Source organism: Ornithorhynchus anatinus, chromosome 3 (genome assembly GCF_004115215.2).
Source record: "Ornithorhynchus anatinus isolate Pmale09 chromosome 3, mOrnAna1.pri.v4, whole genome shotgun sequence".
Lineage (NCBI taxonomy): Eukaryota > Metazoa > Chordata > Mammalia > Monotremata > Ornithorhynchidae > Ornithorhynchus > Ornithorhynchus anatinus.
Window position 1 is genome coordinate 7,101,866 of NC_041730.1, and position 15,928 is coordinate 7,117,793.

Below are 15,928 nucleotides of genomic sequence, written 5' to 3' on the forward strand. Positions count from 1 at the left end.
GAATGGGGAGGGGAGGAGGGGCAAAGGGAAAGGGAGGGCTCAGTCTGGGAAGACCTCCTGGATGAGGTGAGTTCTCAATAGGGCTTTGAAGAGGGGAAGAGAGCTAGTTTGGCAGATGTGAGGTGGGAAGTTGTTCCAGGAGAGCAGTAGGACGTGGGCCGGGGGTTGACGGCAGGACAGGTGGGAACGAGGCACCGTGAGGAGGTGAGCGGCGGCAGAAGAAGGGAGTGTGCGGGCTCGCTGGAGAAGGAGAGAGGGAGGTGAGGTAGGAGGGGGCCAGGGGATGGAGGGCTTCGAAGCCAAGAGTGAGGAGTTTTTGCTTCATGCGAAGGTTGATGGGCAACCACTGGAGGTTTTTGAGGAGGGGAGTGACAGGCCTAGAGATTTTCTGAAGAAAGATAATTGGGGCAGCGGAGTGAAGTATAGACTGAAGCGGGGAGAGACAGGAGGGTGGGAGATCAGAGAGGAGGCTGATGTAATAATCCAGTCGGGATATTATGAGAGTTTGTACCAGTAAGGTAGCAGCTTGGTTAGAGAGGAAAGGGCGGATCTTGGCGATCAAATGACTCACTGAAATATCAACCCGGCCTAAAGAACAGGGAGAAGTACCCAATACACAGAGTAAAAACAAAAGTCACGGGGTGGCTGCGGTTAGAAGAGCAGGATTTCTCCTTGTGATTTTTCTTTTATTGGTATTTGTTCATTCATTCATGTGTTCAATCATATTTACTGAGTGCTTACTGTGTGCAGAGCACTGTACTAAGCAGTTGGAGGAATACAATATGGGGATAAACAGATCCACTCCCTGCCCACGATGAGCTTTTAGAGCTCAGTATGTGCCGGCAGCTCTCTCTGGCCCTGAAGGCCCCTTAGATGACCAAGATGACCAAGTATCTCAGACCCTGATTTGCACGCAGCAGGCACTTAGTCATTGCAATCGATCAATCAATCGATGGTATTTACTGAGCACTTACTATGAGCAGGGCACTGTTCTAAGAGCGTGGGAGAGTACAATACAACAGAATGAGCAGACATCGTTCTTGCCCATAAAGAGCTTCCAGTCTAGCCTATTCCCACTATGACTACCACTCCTACTAAACTGCAACTTTCAATAAGAAGATTCCTTCACCTCCGGAGCCAAATGAAACATCCGCCATTCGCAGCCTTGCTTCCCTGCATGTTCTCAATAATAATAATAATAATAATAATTAAAGTGTAGTATTTGTTAAGCGCTTACTATGTGCCAGGCACTGTACTAAGCGCTGGGGTGGATAGAAGCAGAGCGGGTTGGATGCGGTCCCTTTCCCCCGTGGGGCTCACAGTCTCAATCTCCATTTTACAGAAGAAGTAAGTGAGGCCCAGTGAAGGGAAGTGATTTGTCCAAGGTCACACGGCAGACAAGTGGCGGAGCGGGGACTAGAACCCATGACCCATGATTCCCAGGCCGGTGATGGATGCCCGCTTCGCCTTGGCCAAGCGAACCGCCGTCCCTCCCTGCTGCCCAGCGCCTCAGGAAAACTACTGACTGAATAGCCATCGCTGTGGACTCCTAATTGCAGTGGAGAAGTAGCGCGGCCTAGTGGCTACAGCCCGGGGCTGGGAGTCAGAAGGACCTGGGTTCCAATCCCGACTGTGCCGCTTGTCTGCTACATGACCTCGGGCAAGTCACTTCACTGCTCTGGGCCTCAGTTCCCTCCGCTCTAAAATGGGGATTAAGAATGCGAGCCCCACAGGGGACAGCGACCGTGTCCAACCGAATAAGCTTGTCTGCACCCCAGTGTTTAGAACGGTGCTCTGGGGAAGGACAGTTAGAGGGTGGGGGGATCATGTTAGGGAGCTGGGCATCAGGGAGTGGAATAAGCGTCCAGTGGCTGCACTCCCTGTAGCTCGGAAGCGGGGTGCTCTGCGTACAGTAAGTGATCAATAAACACGATTGATTGAGTGACCGACTGTGACCCTGCCCCAAACCATTGTGTTTGGACTGAAAGCCACCCAGCTTGAGTCTCTGTTGGGCGGAGACCAGTTTTTTGGTGTTTTTTTAAATTGTTGTTAGGTGCTTACTACGTGCCAGACACTGTATTAAACTCTGGGGTAGATACAATCTGATTCGCTTGGATCTAACCCAGCGCTTAGAACAGTGCTTGACACATAGTAAAGGCTAAACAAACACCATTTTATTATTATCATTATTATTAGTAATAATGGTGGTATTTGTTAAGCACTTACTATGTGCAGAGCACTGTTCTAAGCGCTGGGGGGGATACAAGGTCATCGGGTTGTCCCACGTGGAGCTCACAGTCTTCATCCCCATTTTACAGATGAGGGAACTGAGACAGAGAGAAGTTAAGTGACTCGCCCCAAGTCACACAGCTGACAAGCGGTGGAGCCGGGATTAGAGCCCATGACCTCTGACTCCCAAGGCCTTGTTTTGTCCACTGAGTCACGCTGCTTCTATTATTACTGTTATAATACAAGCTAATCCGGTTGGACAAAGTCCCTGTCCCACATGGGGCTCCCACTCTTCATCCCCGTTTTACAGATGAAGTAATTGAGGCCCAGAGAAGTGAAGTGACTCGCCCGAGGTTCCACAGCAGACCGGTGGTGGAGCCGGAATTAGGACCCAGGTCCTCCTGGCTCCCAGACACGTGCTTTAACCACTAGGCAATGTGGGTTCTCTAAGTCTTGGACGATTTGGGGGCTCTGAGGATCTCAAGGAGGTGAGGCGGGCCTGGACTCCAGCTTCCCATGGGACTCCAGGAGCCCAGATCGGCCCAGAACTCATCAGAGCATCCGGTGCCATGGAGCAGTGACCTGCCCCACCATCCTCTCCCAGCGGGCGAACAGCTCCCCATCTGCCCCGGACCTTCAGCTGAGGACTTGTGCCTCAGTTACCTCATCTGTTACTCTGAGCCCCATGTGGGACAGGGACTGTCCCACCTGATTTGCTCGTATTTCTCTCCCCGCCGCTCCCCCCCCAGCGCTTAGTACCGTGCCTGGCACATAGTAAGCGCTTAACAAATCCCACAGTTATGAAGAGGAGCCCTCCTGGGTCTGAAGAAGGGAAACGGTAGCCAAGATTAGGTTAAGGAGTCCAGTTTGGAAGCCATTTCTGGGGAGTTGAGGGCAGAACTGATGAAGATTGGGAGAGGGTTAAGCCTCGTGGGATGAAGGATGGGAAGGAAGCATGGAGGAAAGCAAAGGGTTCTTAAATTTAGATACAGAACAAAGAGGGCCCCTTCACTCCACCCCCTCCATCTTCAAAGGGAATCCCTGAGATAATTTTTTTTTTTTCCTTAGTGATGTTTGTGAAGCATTCATTATGTGCCAGGCACTATTCTAAGCGCTGGGGTATGTTCCAGGTAATCAGGTTGGACACAGTCATCCCATATTCCATAGCTTGGAGCAGGACAGAAGTCAAACATACACAGTTCTTCCTTCCTTTCATGCATCCCCCTCCCTGATTTTAGCCATTCCTTTGCAAAATGCAGCCAGGGAAAGACCGAGTGTTGCTACTCCCCATCTCGGGGCCCGCTCCTATCATCTCGACGTACCTACCACAGTCAATCCCTCAATCGGTGGCATTTATTGAGCGCTTAGTGCGTGCAGAGTACTATATTGAGCGCTTGGGAGATTCTGGTACAAGAGTTGGGAGAAATGGATCCCTGCCCACAAGGGGATTCCAGTCTAGAAAAGGCTAGGCCTGATTCTCTAATTTTACTGAGAAAGATGGGGTTCATTCCTTTTAGTAATAGTAATTATGAAGTGCCTTCAGTGTGAAAAACACTGTACTAGACACTGGGAAAAATACACTGGTGAGCCAAAGGGCTCACGATCTGAGAGTCAGGAGTCCCGAGCCCCAACTTGGCCGCTTGCCTGCTATGTGGCCTTGGGCAAGTTATTTAACTTCTCTGTGCCTCAGTTTCCTCATCTGTAAAATGGGGATGATACCTGTTTTCCCTCCCTAGGAGTCCCGTGTAGGAGAGGGACTGTGTCCAATCTAACCATCGTTTTTTACCCCAGTGCTCAGTACAGTGCCTGGTACATAGTAAGTGCTTAACAAATGCCACAATTATCATGATTATAATCACTATTATCTTCATAATGATCTCTATTGCCGTGATCAGTAGCTCCTACAGAGCTCCAGATAATAATAATTATAATAATTATAGTATTTGTTAAGCGCTCTGTAGGGGCTAGGAACTGAAGGAAGCCCGTCAAACGGCAGGGACCGTCTCTATCTGTGGCCGACTTGTTCATCCCAAGCGCTTAGTACAGTGCTCTGCACATAGTAAGCGCTCAATAAATACTATTGAATGAATGAATGAAAGGAAGCGGCATGGCGCAGTGGATAGAGCCCGGGCCTGGGAGTCAGACGGTCATGGGTTCTATTTCCGACTCTGCCACCTGTCTGCCTTGTGACCTTGGGTAAGTTACGTCACTTCTCTGGGCCTCAGTTTCCTCATCTGTAAAATGGGGATCGGGTCTGCCAGCCCCACGTGTAATGGTTAGCACTCTGGACTCTGAATCCAGCGATCCGAGTTCAGATCTCGGTGGAACCTCGTTATGTAAGCGCTTAGTACAGTGTTCTGCACATAGTGAGCGCTCAACGAATACTGTTGAATGAATGACAGGGTCTGCGTCCAATGCCATTTGCTTAGTACAGTGTCTGGCACACAGTAACGCTTAACGAATACCAGAATCATTACTATTATTAGGATTCCTTTCTTCCTTTCACCGAAAACCCGGCTCACGTCGGGATCGTGGATTCTCTCAGTCACCCGGACCATGGACAGATTGTGATGTGTGTGTGTTTTACCCTCAAATCGATCAATCAATCAATCGAGGATTTACCGTGTGCAGAGCACCGTACTAAGCACTTAAGGGAGTACAACACGAGAGCCGGTAGACATGTTCCCTGTCCACAACGAGCTTCCGGCCTAGAATTTCTAAAAGTTCTGAAGGCTCTTCGACCTCTTGGTTTTCGAGCCATGGAGGGCAGAAGTCATCCTAGAGAGAGGTGGCCCTTTCACTAGTTCAAACACCCGGATGATTCAGCAGTAGGAATGCCGTCTGCCGAGAGCCTCCTGGTGGTCCTGCACTGTTCTAAGCACTGAGGAAAGTAGCACCGGAGCTCTAGACGGCCTTCCTGCCCACGAGGAGCTGCCTATCTCGTGGAGGGATTTGCAGCCTAAACGGGTGGCAATTCCGATTTGGGGGTGTTTTCCCAGCGTTAGGAACGCATGACCCGGGAGTCGGAAGGTCCTGGGTTCTAATTCCGACCCTGCCACTTGTCTGTTGTGTGACTTGGGGCAAGAGGCTTCATTTCTCCGTGTGTCAGTTACCTCATCTGGAAAATGGGGATTTAGCCTGTGGGCTCCACGCGGGACAGGGACTGCGTCCAACCCGATTTGCTTGTATTCACCCCAGTGCTTAGTGCGGTTCCTTGAGTGCTTAACAAATACCATAACAATAATGATATTTGTTAAGCACTTACTATGTGCTAAGCACTGTTCTAAGCACTGGGTTTATTAATATTATTATTAACAACAATAGTAATAATAACTCTTCAGGCCAAGGATTCCCCAGGCCTGGCAGCAATCAACTAATCAATCCACAGATGGTATTCATTGAGTGCTTACTCTGTGCAGAACACTGGACTGAGCACTTGGGAGAGTACAATAGGAAGGACTGTGAGCCTCATGGGGGACAAACTGATTACCTTGTATATACCCCAGCGCTTAGAACAGTGCTCTGCACATAGTAAGCGCTTAACAAATACCAACGTTATTATTATTATTGTTACTACAATACAACAGAGTTGGTAGACACGTTCCCTGCCCAAAATAAACTTAGAGTGTAGAGACTGTCGGCAAGCCGGAAAATGTTGGTAAATTGGAAAATGGGGGAAGCTAATCAGAGAGAGTTTCATTGGGGGGGGGGGCGGTGGGAAGACAGTGCTCAGTTATTGGCCCAGCAGGGCCTAGAGGAAAGCGGGTGAGCCTGGAAGTCAGGGGACCTGGGTTCTAATCCCAGCTCCGTCACTTTTCGGCTCAGGGACCTTTGGCCAGTCACAGCGTAGTGGCTAGAGCACCGGCCTGGGAGTCAGAAGGTCAGAGGTTCTAATCCCAGCTCCGCCACCTGTCTGCCGTGTGCCCTCGGGTGAGTCACTTCACTTCTCTGGGCCTCAGTTGCCTCCTCTGTAAAATGGGGATTGAAACCGGAAGCCCCACAGGGGACAGGGACTACTGTATCTAACCTGATTTGTCTGTATCCACCCCAGCGCTTAGTACAGTCCCTGGCACATAGTAAGTGCTTAACAAATACCACAATTATTATTCTCTGTGCCTCAGTTTCCTCATCTGTAAAATGGGGATACAATACTCGTTTTCCTTCCTACTTTGATTGTGAGTCCTGGGTGGGACAGAGACTAGGTCTGACCTGATGATCTTATATCTTCCCCAGACACATAGCAAATTATTATTATTATTATTATTGTTATTACTCAGTGGCCAGACTAATCCTCACCTTCCTTCCGCACAAAGATACGGCAAAATAGAAATCTCAGCACAGCTGAAGCCTACCTTCACTCCATTTCCAGTCTCAACCTCTCCCTGTCTGCTTTTCTGCACTCATTCAAGATAATCCAATGACTCTTTGGGCTTGATCAATCAATACGTTCATTCATTCAATCCTATTTATTGAGCGCTTACTGTGTGCAGAGCACTGTATTAACCACTTGGAAAGTACAATTCGATCATCATACCTCAATGCATCATACACCAATACATCAAATACATACAATACATGATGTATACATCTATACATCAAATACATACACATATCATACAATACATCAAATACATCAATCAATGAATGGTATTTATTGAGTGTTTACTATGTGCAGAGCACTGCACTGTTTGGGAAAATACGATACGATAGATTCGATAGATATCACTCCCATCCCTGCGCAAACAGAGCTTACAGTCCATTCCAGGAATGGATTCATTCATTCATTCTTTCATTCAATCGTATTTATCGAGCACTTACTGTGTGCAGAGCACTCTCCTGAGAACTTGGAAAGTACAATTTGGCATCAAATAGAGACAATTCCTACCCAACAATGGGCTCACAGTCTAGAAGGGAGAAGACAGACAACAAAACGAAACAAGTACACGCTGTGTATTAGTTTAGCTCTTACTATGCTATTCATTCAGTCATTCGAATGTATTTATTGAGCTTTACTGTGTGCCAAGCACTTGGGAGAGTAAGATACAATAGTAAATGGACACATTCCCTGCCCACAACGAGCTTACAGTCTAGAGGACCAAATGTTGGCAGTAACTACAACATAAACTGGACACAATTCCTTTTCGGCATAAGACTCCCGGTCTAAGAAGGAAAGGGAGCAGGAATTTCATCCCCATTTTACAGATGAGGAAACCAAAGCACGGCGAAGTCAAATGCCTGCCGAAAGTTACCCCGACAGGTAAGTGGCGGAAACAGGATTAGAACCCCCCGATTAGACCGTAAGCCCGTCAAACGGCAGGGACTGTATCTGTTGCCGACTTGTTCATTCCAAGTGCTTAGTACAGTGCTCTGCACATAGTAAGTGTTCAATAAATACTATTGAATGAATGAACCCAGCTCCTTCTGAATCCTGGACCCAGACTTTCCCGAGTATACAGTGCTCTGCCCATCGTAAGTGCTAAGTAAGTACCACTGATTGATTGATTTATGTGTCCTCATGTCTGGACTCTACCCCCTTTTCTAAATATTCATCATCATCATAATAATGGTATTTGTTAAGCGCTTACTATGTGCCGGGCATTGTTCTAAGCCCTGGGGTGGATACAGGCTAATTGGGTTGGACTCAGTCCCTGTCCCACGTGGAGCTCACAGCATTAATCCTCATTTTCCAGATGAGGGAAGTGAAGCCCAGAGAAGTAAAGGACTTGCCTAAGGTCACACAGCAGACAGGTGGTGGAGCCGGGATTAGAACCCAGTTCCTTTTGACTCCCGGGCCCATTCTCTATCCACTAGGCCATGCTGCTTAGTAAAGTATAGAATCCTGGGACCTAGGTTCCATTGACTGGATTCTAGGAAACATCTCCTTGGAGTATCTAAAACTTATTTAGCTCTATACGGGTAACTGGTTGGGCCATTTCGTGAGCTTCTTCCCACCAGCCTTTTTTTAAAATGGCATTTGTTAAGCCCTTATTATGTGATGGGCACTGTTCTACGTGCTGGGGTAGATACAAGGTAATCAGGTTGGACACGTCCCTGTCTCACAAGGGGTTCACAGTCTCCATCCTCATTTTACAGATGAGGGAACTGAGACCGAGAGAAGAGAAGTTACCCACCCAAGGTCACACAGCAGACAAATGGCAGAGCCAGGATTAGCGCCCAGGTCCTCCTGACTCTCAGGTCCTCTATCCACTAGACCCCACTACCCCTTTCCTATATTTCTGCACCTCCCCCAAAGCCCCCTACCCTTTCCTTATCAGGACATAAATAACTGTAGTATCCGTTGGCTCCTCTTATTTGGCAATCATCGGAATAAGCGCTGGGGTAGATACAAGATAATTGAGTCCAACCTAGTGTTCCCTGTCCCCCACGGGGTTCACAGTCTAAAGTAGGAAGGAGAAAAGATGTTGAACCTCTATTTCACCCTGAGGAAACTGGCATCCGGAGAAGTAAAGTGACTTGCCCAAGCTCACACAGCGGACAAGTGGCAGAGCCGGGATTAGAACCCTTGACCTTCTGACTCCCAGGCCCGGGATCTACCCCTACACCATACTGATTTAATCCCCATTTTGCATTCGAGGAAAGTGAGCCACAGAGAAGAAAAGTGACTTGCCCAAGGTCTCACAGCAGACAAAAGGCAGGGCTGGGACTCGAACCCAGGTCCTCCGATTATGTCTCCCAGGCCTGAGCTCTCTCCCTTAGGCCATGCTGCTTTTCTTTCCACACACATCAGTGTCAGTCATGGAAGTTGTCAATGCTTGGGTTGATAATGATGCCTAAACAGGGAAAAAATATGAGATAGGTAAACTAACCCTCCCCCCGCTCCCCAAATGGTGTTTCATTATCATCATTCATTCAATAGTATTTATTGAGCGCTTACTGTGTGCAGAGCACTCTACTAAGCGCTTGGAATGTACAATTGGGCAACAGATAGAGACCATCCCTGCCCAACGACGGGCTTACGACCTAAAAGGGGATTTATTGAGTGTTTACTGTCTCCCAGACCTGGGCTCTTTCCGGTGGACCGCGTTACTTCAAAGATATCGTGTCCTCGAGGACTCCTTTCTTATGACCCAATTACTTGGTTTTTCGAAGCGAGTAGCTCCTCTCCTCTCCCCTCATTCCCCTTTCCGCAATGAAATGATCCCAATTCTAAATCCCTGCGGCTGAGGAGACGCCCTCTCTCGCCCTCTTTCTCACCGCCCCCAGGCTCTGAAAGAAGAGGTAGGAAGACTTGGGAAAGGCGAAGTAGAAAGAGAAACAAATCGATTAAAGATCCGTCCTCCCCAGAGAGACCGTTAGCTTTCGCCGCCTAGGTGAGGGGCAACCTGAGAAAGAGGAGAGCAAAATGATCTCTGTCTCACCTGCTTTATGGAGGTCGGGGCCTTGATCTCCTAGGCTTGTCAGTTCTCCTCTGATAATAGAGTTGTGCTAGCCAAAAACTCATCTGGGAAGTCTCCGAGGGAGACTCAGGAGTGGTAGGAAATGAAACTACTCATTAAGTGGCCTCTTCTTCGAGACTGGGGGCCCCGGGGACGAGGACGGTGTTATCGCTGGGGAAGACGGCCGTTTTTAAACTAGACAAGCAACAGAGCAAGCTGACTCTTTTGTGCCTTTCAATGAATCGATCAGTGGTGTTTATTGAATATATAATAATAATAATGCGTGCTAAGTGCTTACGACGTGCGAAGCACCGGTTTAAACACGGGGGAAGATGCAAGGTAGGTTGGACACAGTGCTGCTTCGTGACTGTGGGCAGAGCACTGCGCTGTTTTCTTAAAAATGGTATCTGTTAAGAGTTTACTACGTGCCAGGCACCGTTCTAAGCACTGGGGTAGATAGGAGCTGATCAGGTTGGACGCGGTTCCCGTCTCACCTGGGGTTCACAGTCATAAATCCCCATTTTACGGATGAGGTGACCGAGGCACAGAGAAGGGAAGTGACTTACCGAAGGTCACCCAGCAGGCAAGTGGCGGAACCAGGATTAGAACTCAGGACTCTCTGACTCCCAGCTGTCCATCAGGCCACGCCGCTTCTCAAGCACTTGGCAAAGCACGACAGAGTGTGGGAGTCGGAAGACGTGGACTCTAATCCCGGCTCCGCCACCTACCTACTGTGTGACCCTGGGCGAGTGGTGACTTCTCCGTGCCTCAGTTTCCTCATCTGTCAAATGGGGATTCAATATCCGCTCTCTCTCTATCTCAGAGCGGGAGCCTCATGTGAAACAAGGACCATGTGTGGCCCGATTGCACTGTATCCACCCCAGCGCTTAGTACAGTATTCCAGGAGGCCTTCCCAGACCGAGGCCTCCCTTTGCCTCTGCCCCTCCTCCCCTCCCCATTCCCCCTCCTCCCTCTCTCTGCTCTTCCCCCTCCCACAGCCCTTGTGCCCATTTGTCTATATTATTTATTACTCTATTTATTTTATTAATGATGTGTATATATATATATATATCTATCTATGATTCTATTTATCTATTTTGATGGTATTGACACCTGTCTATTTGTTTCGTTCTGTTGTCCGTCTCCCCCTTCTCGACCGTGAGCCCGCCGTTGGACAGGGATGGTCTCTATCTGTTGCCCGACTGTACATCCCAAGTGCTTAGCCCAGGGCTCTGCACACAGTAAGCGCTCAATAAATACGATCGAATGAATGAATGAAAGAATGGCCCACAGTAAGCACTTAAATACCACGATTTACCCTTACGGGAAGGTCTGGTTTCTTCGGATCAGGCAGAGAGGCGTACGCCTAGGGTGCTGCTGCTCGGAGTTAGTCGGTGAAGGAGGACTTCCATGGGTGAAGCCGGGAAGATCAAACCCGGATCCTGCATTAGTGTTTAGCAGCAGGTGTCTCCCCGGGAAAGGTTTCGGGAGCCACCAGGGACAGTGGGTTGCCGTCCCGCTGGCCTCTTGGTGTCACTGTTTGATTACGGGCCTTTCGGAGGTGTCCGACTGCCCCATCCCGGTCTTCCCGTCCCTTCCTCCTCGGCTCCTCTGATGCCAACCTACTCACTGCCCCTCCATCTCACCTACCTCACCCTCCGGCCTGGAACTCCCTCCCTCCTCGTATCCGACGGACAATCGCTCTCCCCGCCTCCGAAGCCTTATTGAAGGCCCATCTCCTCCCGCAGGCCTTCCCTGACTAAGCCCCCGTGACCTCTTTTCCCACTCCCTTCTGCGTGGGGAGTGCGTGGCCCTGGCATCTGAGCAGCCCCGAGCTAGGGTAATTAGCGGAGGGAGGAGTGAGGGAAGATTTTTGGTTTTTGAGTCATCGGCCCCCTGCCACACCCTACCGCCTCCTAATAATAGGTGTGCTCTTCATTGAGCATATAATAACTACCGTGGTACCGGTTAAGTGCTTACTATGGGCCGAACTCTGTGCTAAGCGCCGGGGTAGATACCAGACAAGCTGGTTCGACACGTTCTCTGTCCTTAGACACGGGCTCGCAGTCTAAGGAGCAGGAAGAAAAGGTACCGAATCCCCATTTTGCCAATGAGGAAACTGAGGTGGGTGCAGGGAAATTCAGCCACCCGGCCGACGTCAACCAAAAGGTGAGTGGGAGAGCCGGGATTAGACCCAAGTTCCCTGATTTCCACTAGACTGTGTTGCTGTACTTTCCAGCGTGGCTCAGTGGAAAGAACCCGGGTTTGGGAGTCGGAGGTCATGGGTTCGAATCCCCGCTCTGCCACTTGTCAGCTGTGTGACTGTGGGCAAGTCACTTCACTTCTCTGGGCCTCGGTTCCCTCATCTGTAAAATGGGGATTAAGACTATGAGCCTCACGTGGGACAACCTGATTACTCTGTATCTACCCCAGCGCTTAGAACGGTGCTCTGCACATAGTAAGCGCTTAATAAATACCAACGTTATTATTATTATTATTATTCCCTACTGCTCCAAATCACTCCTATCCAACCACTCCAAACCCCCCTCCTCCCTCTTCCTGCCCCCCATCAGACAATCATTCAGTCAATCTTATTTATAGAGCGCTCACTGTGTGCAGAGCATTGCACTAAGCGGTTGGGAGAGTACAGTACAACAACAGAACAGACACATCCCCTGCCCACAATGAGCTGACAGTCTAGAAGGGGAGACATTAATATAAATAAGTATAATTACAGGTGCGGACATTAGTGCTGTGGGGCTTGGAAGGGGCGGATGAATAAAAGGAGAAAGTCAGGGGGAAGAAGAAGGGAGTGGAAGAAAAGGAAAAGAGGGCTTAGTCAGGAAAGGCTCCTCGGAGATAACAGCTCCCTACTGCTTTATACCATTGAGAAGCAGCGGGGCTCAGGAGAAAGAGCATGGGTTTGGGAGTGAGAGGTCACGAGTTCTAATCCTGGCTTCGCCACTTGTCAGCTGTGTGACCTTGGGCAAGTCACTTAACTCCTCTGGGCCTCAGGTACCTCTGTAAAAGGGGGGTGAAAACTGTGAGCCCCACGTGGGATAACTTGATCACCTTGTATCCCCCCCAGGGCTTAGAACAGTGCTTTTCACATAGTGAGTGCTTAACAAATGTCATTATTATTATTTCCTACCACCCCTTGCCACTCACTACATTTTTGTAACGCCTCCCATCACCCCCTACTATTCCCTCCTACTCTCTATTATTTTCTACCATCTTCTACCACCCCAACTGCTCCCTACTCCCCCATACCACTTTCTACCACCTCCCACCCCCCTTTCATTCATTCAATAGTATTTATTGAGCGCTTACTAAGTGCAGGGCACTGTACTAAGCGCTTGGAATGTACAATTCGGCAACAGATAGAGACCATCCCTGCCCAGGGACGGGCTCACAGTGTCTACAGGGGAGACAGTCAGCAGAGCAAAGCGGAACAAAACGAAACAAGACAACATCATCGAGATAAATAGAATCATGGAGATATACACCTCATTAACAAAATAAATAGGGTAATAAATAATATATACAAAAAAGCAGAGTGCTGAGGGGAGGGGAAGGGGGTAGAGCAGAGGGAGGGAGTTGGGGCGATGGGAAGGGGAGGAGGAGAAGAGGGAAAGGGGGGGCTCAGTCTGGGAAGGCCTCCTGGAGGAGGGGAGCTCTCAGTAGGGCTCTGAAGAGGGGAAGTGAGGATTCTCTACCACTTTCTATCATCTCCCACTATCCCCTTACCTCTCCTTACCGCTTTCTGTCACCTCCTACCACCCTCTCCCATTTTCTACCACCTCCTATCGCTCCCTCACCCCCTAATAATAATAGTAATTGTGGTATTTGCTAAGCGCTTACTATGCACCAAGCCTTGTACCTAGCTCTGGGGTGGCTACGAGCAAATCGGGTTGGACACAGTCCCTGTCCCACAAGGGGCTCCCAGTCTCAATCTCCATTTTACAGAGGAGGTCACTGAGGCCCAGAGAAGTAAAGCGATTTGCCCAAGGCCACTCAGCAGACAAGTGGTGGAGGTGGAATTGGAACTCATGACCTTTTGACTCCCGGGCCTGTGCTCCATCCACTGGGTCATGCTGTTTCTGCTTTCTATCGTCTCCCACCGCCCCCTATTACTTTACCTCGTTGTAAAATGGGGATTGGGACTGGGAGCCCCCCATGGGACGGGGTCTGTGTCCAACCCGATTCGCTTGTATCCACCCCAGTGCTTAGAACAGTGCCTGGCACCTAGTAAGTGTGGCTTAGTGGATAGAGCCTGGGCTTGGGAGTCAGAGGTCGTGGGTTCTAATCCTGACTCCGCCACTTGTCAGCTGTGGGACTTTGGGCAAGTCACTTCATTTCTCTGGGCCTTAGTTATCTCATCTGGAAAATGGGGATTAAGACTGTGAGCCATGTGGGACAACCTGATAACCTTATATCTTTCCCAGCACTTAGAACAGTGCTCAGCATATAGTAAGCGCTTAAATTCCATCAATAATATTATTAACAAATACCATCATTATTATGATGTCTCCCACCTCCCGCTGCTCCCTATCACCTCCTACCACCCCCTTAGTGCCTTCTCTTCATTCAATCATATTAACTGAGTGCTTTCTGTGTGCAGAGCTTGGAAAGTACAATTGGGCAACAGATAGAGACGATCTCTACCCAACAACGGGCTCACAGTCTAGAAGGGGGAGACAGACAACAAAACAAAACAAGTAGACAGGCATCAATAACCATCAAAATAGATCAATAGAATTATAGATTGATTATTGGCTCCCAGGCGTGGCTTGGAGGAAAGAGCATGGGCTTGGGAGTCGGAGGTCACTGGGTTCTAAGCCCAGATCCGCCGCTTGTCAGCTGTGGGACTTTGGGCAAGTCACTTCACTTCTCTGGGCCTCAGTGACCTCATCTGTGAAATGGGGATGAAGACTGTGAGCCCCATGTGGGACCACCTGATCACCTTATATCCCTCCCAGCCCTTAGAACGGTGCTTTGCACCTAGTAAGCGCTTCACAATTGCCATCACTATTATTATTAGAGAAGCAGCGTGGCTCAGTGGAAAGAGCCCGGGCTTGGGAGTCAGAGGTCGTGGGTTCTAATCCCACATCTGCCACTTGTCAGCTGTGGGACTTTGGGCCAGTCACTTCACTTCTCTGGGCCTCAGTGAACTCATCTGTGAAATGGGGATGAAGACTGGGAGCCCCAAGTGGGACAACCTAATAACCTTCTATGTAACCCAGGGCTCCGAACAGTGCTTGGTACACAGTGAGCGCTTAACAAATACCCAAATTAATATTATTATTAGATCTATACCATCATTAATCTGCTAACTACCACCCCTTATCGCTTCCTACCGTTGCTACCCCTCCTGCAGCCCCCAACCGATGCCAACGGGCTCCAAAGGGCACCAATGGGCGCCAACAGCCCCCCAACGGTGCCCAGGCCCCCTTGAGCAGCCCCCGGCGGCCGGCCCTCAGTCTGGAGCTTGGAAGCCCAGAGTGGTTCTCCTACTCCTCCCGCTGCTCCCTGCCAGGCTCCCTCGACCACCCCCACGGTCCCTCCAGGGAGAGGAGGAGCGCGGTCCACCGCCTCTCCGAGGAACACCTGGCACAGGTAAATGGGGGGCGGGAGGCCCACCCCGAGCAAGTTGGCATGGGAGGCTGCGGTCCTTTTTCCCCCAGGAATATTTGGGTTCTGGGGTTGGCCCCATTGAAATGCCAGCCCCAGGGTTCCCTTTGGTGATGAGAAATTACAGAGGGGGAAATTCAGGCCCGCTGCGCTTCTGTTTTTTGTATTTCGAGGTACACTTTAACATTTCCTGTTGTAGTTTAGCCGTTGAGGGAAGAGGTGGGAGTTTTCCTCTGAGGCTTCTTTGATTTGGGACCCTGGGCCGGGGTCGGGATGAGGCCGAGAGGAGAAAGCGCAGGCCCGGCTTCCCGACGGAGCGGGCGAAGCCCACGTTTCAGGGGAAGCCTCTCCTGGCCAAGGTTTCCCAGATGCCTTCACGCTTGGCCGGAGGAAAAGAGAGGGGCATGTTTTGGTCAGGCACTAAATACGAAACTAGCAGGAGGGGGGAGAGTTTGTGTGTGTGTTTGTGTTTTTGGGGAGGGGAAAGGAGAAGAGGCAGTGTGGTTCATTGGAAAGACCCGGGCGTCAGGAGACTTGGGTTCCGATCCCGGCCCTGCCACCTGCCTCCTGTGTGACTTGGACAAGTCACTTGACTGGCCAGTGCCTCAGTTTCCCCGCCTGTAGCATAATAATAATGTTGGTATTTGTTAAGCGCCCACTATGTGCAGAGC